Genomic DNA, 19056 nt, shown 5'->3' on the forward strand with positions numbered 1-19056 from the left:
ATCCCCAGACAAAGAGTTCCCTCTCACTTCTTCTTGTCCTCCTTTGCTCCATGACCTTCACTCAACTGTGTGCATGCCTGCTCTCTCTCCATAGTCATGTGGCCTTAAGCAGCCTCATGGCCCATGGCCATGCAGACCCCATACACGATGGACTGTAGCTGGATACACAAGCTAAACCAAGCCATTGCTGAACTGGAATGTGCTTTAATGTGGAGCAGAAATTCTGGGTATTGCCCTTAATCCTGGCCCTGCCGAAGTCAAGATTGGCCTTCTTCCATGGCAACATGGACGAAGAGAGGAACCTCCTTAAGAGTTTCAGAGACCCATATGCTCTAATTGTTCTTTTCAAACAATGGCTCAAATATTTAGGTAAATGTAACTAGCTTCATCTAGTTGTAAAATAAATATTTACTGTTAGAAATTGTAGTAACACAGGAAATGTGGCTTTTTTGTGTATGATTTTTCAAGCATGACTTGGGAGTAGACACATTTCATCTATATGGGTCCTTGTCATGAAATTGTCCTGTCCTTCATTTCCTGTGAAATTACCTTAATGTATTGCACCAAATTTTAAACTAAAAATATTCGATTTAGCCGAAACCGGTTTGGCTCAGTGGATAGAGCGTCGGCCTGCGGACTGAAAGGTCCCAGGTTCGATTCCGGTCAAGGGCATGAACCTTGGTTGCGGGCACATCCCCAGTGGGAGATGTGCAGGAGGCAGCTGATCGATGTTTCTCTCCCATCGATGTTTCTAACTCTCTATCTCTCTCCCTTCCTCTCTGTAAAAAATCAATAAAATATATTTAAAAAAAATAAAAATAAATAAAAATAAAAATATTCGATTTAATTTGCATCTATATTTCTGATCAATTTCTTTTTGATACAAAAGCAATAAAATTTTCAAGCCCAAAATTTAAATAATCTTATAACATATTTAAAGAGTATTAAATACTATGAATGGTTTTAAGGAAGGCTTCCTGGACTAAACATTTCACTACTCTTATCACTTAGTATCAATGTTACAACCTAGACTTACTGACGTAAAGTGCTTAGCGTAAGTGCTTAAAATTTTCACATCGATCTGGCTCTTACACCCTCCAGGAAACCCTTGAAGGCAGAATTTGTTCCTTCACTTGGGCTGGAGCCACAAAAACAATGAGACAGAATCTTGTAGAAATTGATATGATTTCATCACTGCTGTCATTGGATCTGCGCTCTGGTTGGCAATAGAATGTGAAGCATACTCTTCATGTTGCCATACTTGAGGGCAGCATTGGATTGAATGATCTACATCAGTGGTTCTCAACCTTCCTAATGCCGCGACCCTTTAATATAGTTTCTCACATTGTGGTGACCCCCAACCATAAAATTATTTTCGTTGCTACTTCATAACTGCAATGTTGCTACTGTTATGAATCGTAATGTAAATATCTGATATGCAGGATGTATTTTCATTGTTACAAATTGAACATAATTAAAGCATAGTGATTAATCACAAAACAATATGTAATTATATATGTGTTTTCTGATGGTCTTAGGCGACCCCTGTGAAAGGGTCAGTCGACCCCAAAGGGGTCGCGACCCACAGGTTGAGAACCACTGATCTACATGGAAAGTATTCAAAAAGCTTAGCAGAATTAAGAAAGCCTTCAGGTGATTAACCCCCAGCCCACTTTTCCACATCTTTAGAGCTTACTTTAGGTGCTTTGGTTATGGTTAATACCACTTTGTCAGTCGTTTCTATGAAAAAAAACCTGTCCCCCACTTAGCTTTATTATATTCAAACATGTCACAGCACCCAGGGGAGATTTTTTTTCTTGAATAAAATGCTGAGAGGGGAAAAATGACTTTTTTGACACTCATTTGAAAGTTATTTTTCCCCATATTGTGGAAAGCATTACTTGGATATTAGCATTATACTCCCCTCTATTCCCTTACAAAATGTTTTTTGTCCCTTTATCTTGCTTAAAAACAATTTGATCAATAGTTGCATCTAGATTAGGCGGGAATTCCCTAAATGGGAAGTAATCTTTTGAAATATTTCACTTCTTTTAAAATGTGTACCTCCTAATCTCCAAATTACTGGATCTCTCCCTTATAATTAGAGACTGCTTCTTTTATAACTTGTATTCTTTACTCCTCAACAGTGTTTTTCAATTTGTAAGTTCTAGTTTTATTTTTATTGTATCTAGAATATTCTGGGGGAAAAACAACTAAGTAATATAGAAATCAATGCATATTTAAAAACCATTGCTGAATATATGAGCCATATCTTTGTCTCTAAGCATGTAAATTCTTGGTAGTAAATTCATGAAATGATCCATGAAAAACAGGGAGAGAGAGAGAGAGAGAGAGAGAGAGAGAGAGAGAGAGAGAGAGAGAGAGAGAGAGAGAGAATGGTTATGGAGAGCAACACAAGCAAATACCAACCAAGCCCCTGGTCTGACATCTGTGTTCCAGCCCCAGATTGCAGAGCTCTGCTGAATGAAGTGGTAGAATCAGTGCTGTGGCCATCTGCACCAATTTACTGAGCACTAATGTTCCTGCTGCAGCTGATAGTTGAGACCTCTGCAGCAAGATAAAGTGCCTGGAAAGTCTATTTGCCATTTCCTGGGAAGGGGTAGGAAATATTGATTAAGGCTAACACATAAGCGCTCATTCAATTCAAAGCAGCAGAGACACATCAAGATGACACATATCTTCAACTAAAGAAGAAAGGGGCTGACGATGCATCAGATATACCTATAATTATGAACAGTTGTTATCTTCTTAATTGGATAACTGAGAAAAGCTCTTTAGTCATGGGCATGCAACTGGCAGGGTCAAAATGTTCATTATGTACACTGATGTCTGATGAGCAGTTTTCAGACCCATTGCTTTTGCTATGTCTAAATGTACTCACCTTTATTCTCTCAACAACTAAAACAAACCAGCCTTAATTTATGTCATGATGACAAGTAGAAAATGAGGAAGATGGAGTTTTCCTTAAAACCTAGGACAAATTTAAATCAGCTAATTAAGGCACACAAAAAAGGTCCTCTTGTGTTAGTTCCTGAAGCCAAATATTTCTGAGTTCACATGTTCTAATATAGTTCATATAAAAATGCTCACCTTAATTTTGGTGCCAGTGGATTAAGAATCATCTATTTGTACCAAAATATTTTATTTTACTCAATTTGCAGGGCTGTCAGAGTATTAGGTATAAAAGTTGAGAACAATATACTTTGGCATCATGGAAGCTACAACAGCCAATGGAGCAACGGCCTTTGGAAATTGGACTGAGACTAGTGATCCAGAGAGAGCATTGGTATTTTCATAGTCCTGGACACTGGTCTTCATTTTCTCTGAAATTAACTGGATATTCCTAAGCCATTTCACACAGCCCACTGTGAAGCACAGTTGCCTGTGTCACCCATCCCACGTTGTATGTGTTCTTTTAAATATATAAGCTTTTTGTAATAAACTAAGTAGAATTTTATCCATTAAAAATCTACCATACAGTAGGAAAAAAATGCAACCTTCAGATAGGATGAAGGAATTTGTTCCAATGCACTGCTACATGGAAAAAAAAAATTGGGTTAAGATTTAGCTTACTTCTCAGATAATACACTGCAGAAAAATCAGAGGGAATTTATGTCTGCCAGGGTATAGTTATAGTGACAGATATAGATACTGCAATCTGGTTTCCTTCTAATTGTTCTGTCATTCAAAACATTTGTATGAAGATTAAGAAATGAAAAAAAGAAAGGCGATATTTAAGTATGCGTAAGGCTGAGCTATAAAATGAAAAGCAACCTTATTCCCCCGTTGACTATTTCCTACATTCTTGCCTTTGTGTCTATGAATTTCAATAGTGTGCTAAGTACAACTATGCGGTGCTATGATAATAGAGGCTTTCAAAATACCACGGACTAGAACCTGAGCTGAGCCTCCATGTTTTATGATGCTATTTCCCCAGGCAGCCAACTCACTTCACCTCATCTCGCCCCGGCTCTAGCAATAGAAGGAAATATTAAGAGTTCCATCATTGCCTGAGAGGTGAAATACATCTCTGAAGTCTCCATAAAGGCAGGAATGGAAATATTATAAAAACTTCACCAGGGAATTAAAAACACATTCCATATTTGTTTTTCAGGTTTAAGAGCAAATGCCTGAGAGTCTGTTCAGAGAGTAAGTTTCAATAAAACATTATCATGCAATGGCTTCAGATATAATAGGATAGTCGTTATTTTTCCCAATCTTAACTTGTAAAGGAAAAAAAAAATTTGGCATACAAATAAAAGATAAAGAATAGCTGAACCTAAAACTAAATTGTTAAAGTATAGACTTCATTATTTAATATCCTAAAAAATAAAATTCTCTTGACCAGCATGTATACTAAAGCCCTGTGTTATAGTTGTAAAATACATGGGTAATTGGTATCCTGAGTCAATAGCTTAAGACCATTAAAATTAGTACCTATTTTTCAATTTCATGCAAAACTTCAAAGTTTCAAAATCAGAACAACAAACATTTTGTGCTACATCCTAAGGTCCATGAGGATAAAAACATTTTTGTACTTGCCACTGATAATGATGATTACCCCAAACAGCTCATCATACAAAGCAAATGCTGAAAAATATTTCTTAAATAAATAAAAAGATAATTATTCTAAGAAATAAAAAGGACAAACAGATAGCATTTCTAGACTTTCTGTGCTTGCCAACCCATTATTTTTTTCACTTTATAAAGCAAATCTTGACAATTTCTTTTGTATGATTTTTACTGTTAGTTATATTTCATCGGATCATAGTTCTCCTTAAATTGGTGATCTGCTATTATGGGTTGTTTCCCTACCAATTCATATGTTGAAGTCTTAACTCCCAGCACCTCAGAATATGACCTTATTTGAAGATAGAGTCCTCACGGGGGCAATCAAGGGACACTGCCACTAGGGTGGGCTTTGATCGAACATGCCTAGGGGCCTCATGAAAAGGGCCGCCAAGCACGTGAAGGCAGAGGTCAGGGCAAAGCTTGTACCAGCCAAGGAACAGCAGAGATTGTCAGTAAACCACCAGAAGCTAGAGGAGAAGCATGAAACAGATCCTTCCTCACAGCCTCAAAAGGAACCAGCCCTGCAGACACCTGGAGCTTGGTGGAGTCTCAGGAATTGTGACACAACAAATTTCTGTTGTGTAAAAGCCATTCAGTTTGTGGTACTTTGTTACAGCAGATATAGCCAGCTAACATATCAGCATAAGGTTTGTTTGGTGGTTATTTCACAGGAAATACAATAATTACTCACAGCATGCCATAAATATCACACGATTTTATTTAATGAGAAAATGCATTTTATTTAAAAACACTGTTATCCTTTTCAAATTAAGGCTTATAAATTGGATTTTCTTCCATATTTAGTGGAGATTTAATTAATTGGAAGGTTCTCCAGTTAATTTTTGAGGCCTTTAAAGAATAAATACAATATTTTTACAGTTTGCAATTAATATTAGCTTATACATCAAACTTACATGTGTAAGAGGAGATATGCCTCAAGAGCACTTTTAAAATGCTCTGGCTAGGCTCAGTTAGTTGGAGCATGGTCCCATACACCAAAAAGATTCCTGATCACAACACACCCAGGTTGTGCGTTCAATCCCCCATCAAGATGGGTACGGGAGGCAGCAGATTGATGTTTCTCCCTCACATAGATGCTTCTTTCCCTCTCTCTTTCTCTCTCTCTGTCAAAACAATACAAAAATAAAAATCATCTGATTAGTTTTGGAAGTCTAGCTACTAGACAGAAAGCTGGCTCATGAGTTCAAATTTTTAAAAATTACATTTAGTCAAACACAGAATAAGAGTCTTCTATAAACTAGCAAAGAATAATGCAAGCGTAAAATAATATACATATAAAAATAACTATAGCTTACAGTTATAAAGGATTTTCAATTTTAAAAAATGATTCACAAGTTCTTCAATCCTCACAGCAACTCTATGGGACAGTATCTAAGGCATGAATTTTGTCAATTGACCAAGACCTGGAGGAACAAAGTGTTTGTCTATGGGACAGAGTTTTGAAAGACCTGGGTAAAATATAATACAATGTCCTCTACTGCTATTGTGCATATGTACTCTGTGAAAATAATCACCCTAGAATTTAACCTCAAACCCTGCCCTAAAGTCTTTTAATGGAACTTGGCAGAGATATGTGTCTTCACTTTTAGCTTTGTTTAAATTTTAACTCTTCAAATTAACCACAATTAGAAAATGTTTGCTTATTTTGCTCAAAGGTCTCACAAGCTCAGCACAATCTTTTTAGAACACAAACTTAACTTTCTGCCTTCCTTTCTGCCCCTGTTATGCAATGCTTTGATGATGTTATTTAATCTTTAAAATGCCTCTTCTAAAACTATTCATTGTGTGAGTGTGTGTGTGTGTGTGTGTGTGTGTGCTGGATATCTCACCCATGCTCAGTAAAACTTGCCTACATATTTGTAGTAGCTATGATTATTCATAATTTAAATTTCAAATCCCAGACATGTAACCACCTTGAGTTAAAATAAGTGAGTTTAAAATAAGTGACTGTTCACTTACAAAGTTGAAGTGAAGAATTAAATGGCATGTTTTCAGAAATTTTATTTAAAATCCTTTATCTTTGCAATTATTCTTCCTTTGTCATTAATAACTTTGAGAAATATTTAGGAGTTCAATTCAGATGACCTAACATAGTTAATAGTAAGTATTCATTGTTCAAAAGCATTTCCCTAACTCTTTATTTTCATTTGTTACTCAAAGATTTGAAGTTATTTCTCACATTTGCCTTTTAAGGGGTATTATTTAATACTTAAATGTAATACTGCATGTTAACAAGGACAATATAATGTTCTTGGTAACCTTTTGTATAACATGAAGTGTCCCTAGTAGTGAAAATTTAAATTTCCTTTCATCTCAGTTGAAATGAAAAGCAAAGCCCTAGCAGGTTTTGCTCAGTGGATAGAGCATTGGCTTAGGCAGCGGTTCTCAACCTGTGGGTTGCGACCCCTTTGGGGGTCGAACGACCCTTTCACAGGGGTCACCTAAGACATCAGAAGACACATATATAATTACATATTGTTTTGTTATTAATCAATATGCTTTAATTATGTTCAATTTGTAACAATGAAATTGGGGGTCACCACAACATAAGGAACTGTATTAAAGGGTCGCGGCATTAGGAAGGTTGAGAACCACTGGCTTAGAGACTGGAGGGTTCTAGGTTCTATTCTGGTCTAGGGCACATCCCTCAGTGGTAGGCTTGTTCTCTGGCCCTGGTTGGGGAGCATGCAGGAGGCAACCATTCAGTGTGTCTCTCTCACATCAATGTTTCTTTCTATATACCTCTCCTCCTCCTTTCCACTCTAAAAATCAATGAAAAAATATCCTGGGGTAAGGATTAAAAAAAAAAAAAAAAGGAAGAACTGAAAAGTGAATTATCCAAAGTAGACCTGAATCAGAGCATGTGTTTTGATGATCTCCTGTAATAAAGAATGTACTAATGAAAATGGAAAACTCCAGAATGCCCAGATATGGTTCTCTGTACTGGTGAATACAGTTTTCTCCTAAACCAGATATATAATAGTAGACAGAAGTTCATGCTCAGGCATTGATGCAGTGTAACTATAAATGACCATACAAAGCCTATTTCAGAGATAAATAATGTCTATGGAGAACTTTGCAGCAGCATTATTATTAAAATAGCTACGAAATACCCAAGTTTGCTTTATGGTGAACACTCTGATAAGAAAACCCTCTCAATAGCTAGGGGGCTTTCTCCATGCTGCCTCAGACAGTATTAGTGATTTTGGCCACAGTGGATAGCAAGCTTGCCACCACCACAACATAACCCTTTAGATGACTGTGTGGTTATCATGCCTTTGTTGTCACTTTACCTGACACTGCATCATAGAAAAATGAGGTCTTAGGACTCCTTTCTTTCTCTCTTTTTTTGTTTTCTTTATGTTTTTCCTTCCTGACATTAATGCCTCCCTATGTACAGGGAACTTACTTTATATCTAACATTAGTAAACATATGACTAAACCTGTTAGAGGTCAGTATATAACAGAATCAGAAGTAGAAAACAATAAAAGAAATGTAAGTGAAAAAAAAATCTTAGTTTATGTACCACAAGATACAGTTGTTTTTTAGTACAGAAAGATACATTCATATTTCTAAACTTCCCACTTGCAAATTCCTAAAACTGTCCTAAGTAGACAATCTCTTGCAGTTTTAGTGATTACCATAAATTTATTGAAGTAAATGAAGACATTCTCTACCAAAGAATAATGTTTAATTAGGAGTCTTTCACTCTGGGAATATTCCCAATTCACTGTTCAGGGAATTTCCTGCCTTCAAAATGTAATACTGCTTTGATTTTCAGCCAGCTAGTTGCTCTCATATTAACATTAATGAATTTGAGATCAGTTTTGCACCTGGAAAATCAATAAAAAGCGTACAGGGATTTCCATAAGAAGACTGCAAGAACACTCTGTGCCATGTAAAAGGTGTCTGAAGACACTGTCTAAAGGTTAAAATATGTCAACTGTGAATTTTTTGTCCTGTATACAGTAGGCATTCATAGTTTCGCTGTTCTTGATAATAATGTTTCTAATTACAACATTATGATCTTTCTTTGAATGTTACAGAACCTTTACACAATATATCCTTTATAAAACATAAGAAGCTTTCAAAGAACAGATAACTACAAACCAATTCAATAGAAAAACAAAACCTCATTACGTTCTTTGGGCCAAATCTCTGGGCTCGCACATGCTCCTCTGAATTATTTTCTTAAATGCTTTTCTTAGCACTGAGAGTGCAGTGGCCATATCTGTTTGCTACCCTCTGCATCTAATGCTTACTAAGAAACCTAAATTCGAGTCTGTTTGATAAATTTATTGTTTAACCACATCACATGAAGTTGGATAGTACATAACAAATGTTTGAAATTTTGTATCAGTTTAAAAGTCACACACTGATTCTTCTTAATCTTTTTTTTTTTTTTTAAAGCTAGTGATTTTTTTTAAAAATATTTTATTGATTTTTTACAGAGAGGAAGGGAGAGAGATAGAGAGTTAGAAACATCGATGAGAGAGAAACATCGATCAGCTGCCTCCTGCACATCTCCTACTGGGAATGTGCCCGCAACCCAGGTACATGCCCTTGACCGGAATCGAACCTGGGACCTTTCAGTCCGCAGGCCAACGCTCTATCCACCGAGCCAAACCGGTTTCGGCGATTCTTCTTAATCTTTACTTACTGCTTTTAATCTTGTTTCAGTCAATTAAAAATATTAAGATTATATTTGAATTAAGTTACAAGGTGTCAATATTGATGAAAAATTTTGTTTTAAAATAAATTGAACTATATCTAAGGTGGACTAAAATAGTGCAATAAAAGTGCTATGTGCCTCCATTTGATAGAGAGTAAATTTTAATGTGAATAATGAAGTTCTGCTTTATTTGTCTTGTCAGTTCACATTTTCTATAATTTTTAAATGTATACCAGTTATAAATAAAATTAGATGGAGATAAAATGTAAGTTAAAATTTCTTACAAATATAGATATTCATATTCAAGTCATATAGGTCTTGATGACATTTAAAAATGTTATTGACTTTCAGAAACATGAAACCTTTACATTGAAGAGAAAGCAACATGGGAAGGGCTTGTTCATAAGGAAAAGCCTGGAGAGAATATACAGATGGCGTGATTTCATTTTATTCAGGTTTAGTGAACTGCCTGGAACAGCGTAAGAATCAGGTACACACAGATCTACTAGGAAGAAGGCAAGGCGAAACACTGACATAATTAGCCCTTGAAATTGTTCAAAGATGATCATAAGAAATTTATAAAAATTTGAAACTAGGTCTTGAACTATCATATCTTATTAGCATTTTAAACAGACATCTCCTATTCCTCCATAGCCATCCCATTAAGGACTACATCTCAGAAAGAAAGCAGGCTTTAATGTAAACAGAGATGGAAAGGAAGGACGAGATGACCTCTCGAAATTGCTTGCTAAACTAAAAATTCAGCTCAACTCTGGAATAAAAAAACTTACAGCTTGCATCTTGTTAGCTTAATTGAGTTTCTTCTTTATTCCAGATAAGCAACAGAGCTCCTCTCTCTCTCTCTTTTCATTAGTGAGTTTCAGAACTTCCAAGTTCCCGTTTTATTGCTTATTAAATGTTTGTCAAATGGGAAGCTTGCTGGGGCCTGTTAATTGGTATGGCTTCCCATATCCTGTCACATTGACTTGGCCAGAAACGGAACAAAATAAAGATCTGCTAATTAGTGTGTGAGTCTGTTACAAGTGATTTCACAGTGCAAATGTGCACAGAAAACATTGCAAATGCTTTCATTTTCTTTGCCTGTTTCTAAAAATCTTGGTTCTAAAACCTGTGCTTAATAGACACCAGTGGCAAAAGTGTGCATAGTAGTTTCATGAAGTTTTGCCTAATTGGTGAGGTTAAATACATAGAGGATAAAATTGAGAAGAATTTATATGATATAGAAAAGATAGTAATTTAAGCAGAATTACACAGATATAACTTTCTAAAAACATAGCTACATAAGGTGAATTCAAAATAAATTCATTAAGTGAAAAGAAGAGGAATAAAAAGCATTCCTGAGAACTGTGCAAACAATAATAATAATAATAATAATAATAATAATAATTATTATTATTATTATTATTATTATAATTGGAAAACAATTTAATAATTCATCTAATCCTCAACATTTCTCTGAAAAGATATGGTGACATTGATGCTAATGCAGCAGAATGTAACCCAGAAATCCCTGTATTCGATTCTCTCTGGCCAGTGTTTACAGCTTTTTGGGATAGAGGTTCCCAAAATGTTGGGGTCCAGCCCCAGCAGGTCCAGGGGTTCTCAAAGGTGTGGATGGAGTCGGCGAAGAAGGAATGACACAGAGACAGCGTTCAGTTGATCAGCATAGCCAGGTTCTCCTTTTATTGTCCTGTTACATCTGTATTTATACCATTTGACCCTATAAGCATGCCTCTATAATCACATCATGGTATGTTTTTGGTAACCTTCTACAGTTCCTTGTTTCATTTCCATAGTTTCTTAGCTGACCTTTACCAAAAATCCTGTCTCTATCTAGTTCTGTTGATTTTAATCTTGTCTAGGTTAATCTCTGTGTTCCATTATAAGGGCTATTCCAAGGTTGCTGCTCTACTGATAAGCTACAAGGAAGTGACTGAAGGAGATTATCCTACCCAGTAAAGGTTATGTCCTCTCAGCCTCGCTGCTTGCCTTCCCTGGGACTGCCCTGTGTCGGTGGGTCTCCAGGGGTATAGGCTTTGGTGCTTTCCCTGGTGGGCAGACCCCTGGGGATGTGGGCCCAACAAGTCCCAAATTTATTGCCAACAGTCTTAGTCCAAGTTCTTCAAAAGTAGTACATGGTATTTCTGTAACACTAGGGGGTTTCACTGATTTATTCTCTTCCTTAGTCCTGTTAATCCCTAACTCCAGGGAAAAATCCTCACCTGGGGAAACAACCTTTCTCGGGGAGGTGGTCCTGTTTAAAACACATAGCGCTATGCCATATACGCCAGGTCCCTTGAAACATAAGCTGTGCAGATGTTTCTTCCCTGCAGCAACTGTGGCAATCAGCAAGGGTGGACTGGCTTTCGGCACCAAAATTCTAGCCTTTGGCAGCTAGTGAGACAATCATGGTTGGCATCAATGTGTTGGAGAATCTAACTTTTTCATAATTGTTTTTTCTTTTATTTGAAATAGAAGTGTCTTTTTTATCTTTCTTCTAGAATAAACAATGAATGCAATCTTCCATGCCTTTTTAAAACTGGAACCTAGAAAGAAAAAGGCAACAAGAAAAACCATTGCCTATAGTCCTGGATGCCTATATTATTATTATTTAATGTTTTTTTATGAACACCAAAACTCAGTAACTTATACAAAAGTCACACAGTATAGAAATGATATCTGTATCAGCCAAACTCCAGTAATAGGAGCTCATTTTATTGAGAACTTATTATAAGCCAAGTGATGTTCTAAGAACTTTACACATATAAACACATTAAGTTTATACCACACTCCAATGAGGTAAAAAATATCATTGCCTCCATTTCACAGGCGAGAAATCGGAGATACATAAAGATGGTACCTTGCTCACCACTGTACATCTAGTGGAGGACAGAGCCAAGATTTGAACATAGGCCGTCCAGCTGCAAAATCATGGCGGACATTTTCAAGAACATTTGGTAGCATCATAAGTAGAACTACATATGAGGTAACTAAAGGGTTCTTGAAAGACCCACTCAAAATATATGTCAAGCTTTTAGTCTTACTTCTTTTAAGCTGGTTTCAGAATATAGTAGAAAAATATGGACTTGGTGGCTCGTTTTATTCATACAACAAACCCCATTGCTCCTACTGTTTAAGTACTACTCCAGGTGCTGCAGACTCACCTGTACAGAGCTTACAATCTAGTGCAGGGCACAGAGGCCCACATGGATGTGGGCAGCTGACTCCATAAGGCTTTACCTGGCTGAGGTCAGGAAAGCCTGCCTGAAAAGAGTCTCCTGATCTGAGATTGGCACAATGAGTAGGAATTAACGTGAACAAAGAGCACATGTGTGAAGAGTGTTGGGACTAACTTGCAAAAGCAGGAATACTTGAGGCACTAAAAAAAGGCCAAAGGGGCTGGCCCTGCAGAATCAACTGATGAGACTTGCAAGATGGGGCTGGAGAAGTGAGTGGCAGCTTTAAAATCCAGAGCGAATCCATGGGATTCCAGGAAAATGGCACCCTAATGGCACCTAATTCCAGAAAAATGGCACACTCAACCCTATTTCTTAAATTAGGGTTGAGTACATATGGGCCTATATTATTATTTAATGTTTTTTATGAACCCCAAAACTCAGTGAGGATACGTAACTTATACAAAGGTCACATAGTATAGAAATGATATCTGCATCAGCCAAACTCCAGTTATGGGAGCTCATTTTACTGAAAACTTATTATAAGCCAAGTGATGTTCTAAGAACTTTACACATATAAACACATTAAATTTATACCACACTCCAATGAGGTAAAAAATATCATTGCCTCCATTTCACAGGTGAGAAATTGCCGGAAGCCGGTCCATGCTTGCTGTTTCAAGGGACCTGGCATATATGGCATACTGTTCTTAATATGTTTGCTCACCTTCTTGGCACTATGTGTTTTAACCAAGGTCTCTGAGAAAGGTTGTTTCCCCAGGTAGGGATTTTCCCCTGAAGTTAGGGAGGGAATAAAACCTCTTAACTAGTGCCAGGTGGGTAATTAATCACTTTAACTACGAACAATCATGCTTAAGCTACATAATCTTTACTCCCTGGAATGGAGATAAGAAACGCCCTAACCTTTGTAATAGAGATTGATAGGATTGAATCAACTGGTATAAATACAGATGTAATAAGACAGCAAGACAGAACTTAGAATACGGAACCAAGAGAGACAGAACCTACACAGAACGTTCTCTAGAGACAGAAGAACTTTGCTGGAGAACATGGCAAAAGTTCCTGGACAGAAACTGGCCTCAGAACCTAGAGACAGAACCTAGCAAGAGAACATGGCAAAAGATCCTGGACTGAACCTGACTACAGAAATTGGCAAGAGAACCTGACTAGAACCTGGTAACTGAACCTGGCTGGAGAACCTGGACAGAACCTGGCTGGAGAACCTAGCGAGGGAACTTGGCTACAGAACCTGGCTGGAGAACCTGGAGAACCTGGCTGGAGAACCTAGCAAGAGAACATGGACACAGAACCTGGCTGGAGATCCTAAGCAGAACTTCTCTGGAGATCCAGACCAGAACTTGGCTGGAGATCCTGGCTGGAGATCCTGGCTAGGCTGCTGATCAACTGAACGCTGCCTCCATGTCATTCCTTCTTCACCGACTCCGTCCACACCTTTGGGGACCCCTGAACCCTCTGGGGTTGGACCCCAGCATATGGCGCCCGAACAGGGACCCCTAGGTAAGACCCACTCTCGGGATGGATAGGACTCCACCGTAGAAAGAGGGTGGATAGTTTTCGCCGACTCCATCCACACCTTTGGGAACCCCTGGAACAGGATTCCCCTAGGTAAGCCCCCCCCCCCATTGAGAACCCCCACATTCGGGACGGATAGGACTCCACCAGGGTGCTACAGACCCCCCTATAGAGGATAAGTAGGGTAAGAAGGTGGATAGTACAGAACTTAGATTGAGAAGATGTGCCATACTGAGTCCAAAGAAAGAAGACTCTGTATTGATCTTTAGATTAAGAAGATGTGCCATACTGAGTCTAAAGAAATAAGACTCTGTATTGATCTTTTAACACATATGCTTGCTAGCAGAGGAATTAAGGTTACTCCCAGTCAGACAGAACGTTTTATACAAGAAGTATGCCCATGCTTTGCTGAGGAAGGGAAGGTAAATGTAAAGGCATGGGAGAAGGTAGGCCCAAGGAGCCTTATCCTTAACCCCACTGCAGCCTTTCCACCCCGGGAAAGTGCAGGATTGGCAAGCTCTCCCTGGGGTGATAGATCAGGACTCAGGTAATAGCGGAAAGCGCCAATCCTACTCTTAAAATGGATACAAGAGAGCATTTCGGGTTTTTCTTCTTAATGCCTGCTTTTAAAAAATAAAAAAAGGGGGAATTTGCCGGGAGCCGGTCCATGCTTGCTGTTTCAAGGGACCTGGCATATATGGCATACTGTCCTTAAAATGTTTGCTCACCTTCTTGGCACTATGTGTTTTAACCAAGGTCTCTGAGAAAGGTTGTTTCCCCAGGTAGGGATTTTCCCCTGAAGTTAGGGAGGGAATAAAACCTCTTAACTAGTGCCAGGTGGGTAATTAATCACTTTAACTACGAACAATCATGCTTAAGCTACATAATCTTTACTCCCTGAAATGGAGATAAGAAATACCCTAACCTTTGTAATAGAGATTGATAGGATTGAATCAACTGGTATAAATACAGATGTAATAAGACAGCAAGACAGAACTTAGAATACGGAACCAAGAGAGACAGAACCTACACAGAACGTTCTCTAGAGACAGAAGAACTTTGCTGGAGAACATGGCAAAAGTTCCTGGACAGAAACTGGCCTCAGAACCTAGAGACAGAACCTAGCAAGAGAACATGGCAAAAGATCCTGGACTGAACCTGACTACAGAAATTGGCAAGAGAACCTGACTAGAACCTGGTAACTGAACCTGGCTGGAGAACCTGGACAGAACCTGGCTGGAGAACCTAGCGAGGGAACTTGGCTACAGAACCTGGCTGGAGAACCTGGAGAACCTGGCTGGAGAACCTAGCAAGAGAACATGGACACAGAACCTGGCTGGAGATCCTAAGCAGAACTTCTCTGGAGATCCAGACCAGAACTTGGCTGGAGATCCTGGCTAGAGATCCTGGCTAGGCTGCTGATCAACTGAACGCTGCCTCCATGTCATTCCTTCTTTGCCGACTCCGTCCACACCTTTGGGGACCCCTGGACCCGCTGGGGCAGGACCCCGTCATCTGGCACCCGAACAGGGACCCCTAGGTAAGCGCCCCACACTCAGGACGGATCGGACTCCACCATAGGAAGAGGGTGGATAGTCTTCGCCAACTCTGTCCACACCTTTGGGAACTCCTGAAACAGGATTCCCCTAGGTAAGCCCCCCTCCCCATTGAGAACCCCCACATTCGGGACGGATAGGACTCCACCAGGGTGCTACAGACCCCCCTATAGAGGATAAGTAGGGTAAGAAGGTGGATAGTACAGAACTTAGATTGAGAAGATGTGCCATACTGAGTCCAAAGAAAGAAGACTCTGTACTGATCTTTAGATTAAGAAGATGTGCCATACTGAGTCTAAAGAAATGACTCTGTATTGATCTTTTAACCCATATGCTTGCTAGCAGAGGAATTAAGGTTACTCCCAGTCAGACAGAATGTTTTATATAAGAAGTATGCCCATGCTTTTCTGAGGAAGGAAAGGTAAATGTAAAGGCATGGGAGAAGGTAGGCCCAAGGAGCCTTATCCTTAACCCCACTGCAGCCTTTCCACCCCGGGAAAGTGCAGGATTGGCAAGCTCTCCCTGGGCTGATAGATCAGGACTCAGGTAATAGCAGAAAGCGCCAATCCTACTCTTAAAATGGATACAAGAGAGCATTTCGGGTTTTTCTTCTTAATGCCTGCTTTTAAAAAATAAAAAAAGGGGGAATTTGCCGGGAGCCGGTCCATGCTTGCTGTTTCAAGGGACCTGGCATATATGGCATACTGTTCTTAATATGTTTGCTCACCTTCTTGGCACTATGTGTTTTAACCAAGGTCTCTGAGAAAGGTTGTTTCCCCAGGTAGGGATTTTCCCCTGAAGTTAGGGAGGGAATAAAACCTCTTAACTAGTGCCAGGTGGGTAATTAATCACTTTAACTACGAACAATCATGCTTAAGCTACATAATCTTTACTCCCTGAAATGGAGATAAGAAACGCCCTAACCTTTGTAATAGAGATTGATAGGATTGAATCAACTGGTATAAATACAGATGTAATAAGACAGCAAGACAAAACTTAGAATACGGAACCAAGAGAGACAGAACCTACACAGAACGTTCTCTAGAGACAGAAGAACTTTGCTGGAGAACATGGCAAAAGTTCCTGGACAGAAACTGGCCTCAGAACCTAGAGACAGAACCTAGCGAGAGAACATGGCAAAAGATCCTGGACTGAACCTGACTACAGAAATTGGCAAGAGAACCTGACTAGAACCTGGTAACTGAACCTGGCTGGAGAACCTGGACAGAACCTGGCTGGAGAACCTAGCGAGGGAACTTGGCTACAGAACCTGGCTGGAGAACCTGGAGAACCTGGCTGGAGAACCTAGCAAGAGAACATGGACACAGAACCTGGCTGGAGATCCTAAGCAGAACTTCTCTGGAGATCCAGACCAGAACTTGGCTGGAGATCCTGGCTGGAGATCCTGGCTAGGCTGCTGATCAACTGAACGCTGCCTCCATGTCATTCCTTCTTTGCCGACTCCGTCCACACCTTTGGGGACCCCTGGACCTGCTGGGGCAGGACCCTGTCAAGAAATCCTAGAGTCCAATCCACACTTTCTCTGGATTTTAATGTCTCAAAGCCTATCTGTTTAAGTATCATGATGGCTGTGTAAACCAAGTAACAGGCATTGCTTAAAACAAAAACAGCCCCCACTCACTTCTCCAGCCCCATCTTGCACATCTCTTCTGTTTATTCTGTTGCCCATATACACTCAACCCTAATTTAATAATTAGTTATTTCTATCTATGAGCTAAGCTGCCTCTGGGATTTAAAGGAGGTGGTGTGGAGGGCTCAAGTGAAACATTTTTTACTGGTAAGAATCCAGGATGGCAAGACTAGTAAAGGATTTCCACTTCTTTTCTCCCAATCCAGACCCAAAAATGAGCCAGGAGACTTGTATTTTAAATTCTGCAGTAAGGATTAGTATGAGATTGAGGGAGGGGTGGTGTGCAAGGGAGGGAGTGAGGGAGGGAGGGTGAAGAGATGAGATGAGAGCGAGAAGGGGGGGAGGGGTTGAGGTTGATTTTGTGTAGAGGAATCTGGGTAGAAGGTAGGCCTCCACTCTTCTATACTTTGCCTTTGGGAAACTAGAAAAAGTGCCTTTTTGGATGAATGATTAGATATAAAGCATCTCCTCTGGGCTGCCAACTTGGTAAGCAATGCTGTTGTGCAGGCTTGGGGAGGAGAACAACAGCTGGGTTTGACTTGGATTTTAATTCCTTTGCAAAACTGATTATAAATTGCAATCTTGTCCTGAATGGAAAAGCAGCTAAATACCCATGATTATCTTCGAGGCAAACTGGCTTCAGGAGCGCTGCAGAGAGCTGAAAAGGTCAGCAGATTCTTCCAGAATCTGGAGGGTTAGTGGATGACAGCTGTGGCAGCTGAGGCCCTGACCAGGAAATGACAGCCTCAGGTCTGTGGGCAGCTGGCCCCCGGGAGAGATGCTGGTCCTGCCTTTACTTAAGTATTTCAGCACCTAAGCATGAACCCCACTAAAGCTCATGGTAGGGAAGCAAAAAGACACAACCATCAGAGGCCACTCCAAATAAATATAAGTGTATGAAGAGACAGTCCACAGCTTGGAAAAAAAAAAAAAAGAATAGAAATAGCATTGATCTATTACAGCATAAAAATACTTTTTGAAAATTAAAACATTGTTTTAGAATTAAAATACTATAGAGATAAATGAAGGTCATGGTTGAGACCTGATTTGTAGGCTTGGGAGATTGAGAATCTGAGCTGAAACTCATAATGGACAAAACATTGCAGGCAGAAGAGAGAGAAAATATATATATATTCACAAAGCTATAAAGTAGATAAGGAGGAAAAGAAAATACTTAACTAAATAAACCAAGATTAGATAAAAAAAATTCTTAAATATGGTAAAGAGGAAAATTCTATAATGGTAAAATGCTCAATTTATGAAGAATTAAACACTATAACAAGTAAGTATATTAAACCAAAACTATCACAAGTGCAATAGAATATGATAAATATAAAATGAGAACATTTTAGTAAATATTCCAAAATCTGACAGAACTAGCAGCTAAAAATAAATAAGGACTTGGTGGGACTAAATAAATAAGATCACCAAATTCTATTTAATAAATCTATTAAATAAAGAACATACCTTTAGTTTGTCATGAAACTATACCAAATTAGAAATTATGTATTTAGCATAAATAACTATTAAAATTCAAAAAATAAAGCCACAGCTCACAGTCATATTCCAAAATGTAGAAATACAAAATAAATTTAACCTCAAACACCTGACTCCTTGAAAATTAAGAAACATGATCCTAAATATGTTTTGTGTCAAATAATAAATAAAAACCTGAAATTGCACATTTTCTAGAAAGCGATGCAAAAAACACCAAAGAAAATATCAAAAGAAATCATCAAAAGTGCCTACAACATTAAAGAAATCTTATAAAAAGAAAGGAAATGCTCAAATAAAGATATTTTCTAAAAGCA

This window comes from Myotis myotis, unplaced genomic scaffold (genome assembly GCF_014108235.1).
Source record: "Myotis myotis isolate mMyoMyo1 unplaced genomic scaffold, mMyoMyo1.p scaffold_m19_p_2, whole genome shotgun sequence".
Lineage (NCBI taxonomy): Eukaryota > Metazoa > Chordata > Mammalia > Chiroptera > Vespertilionidae > Myotis > Myotis myotis.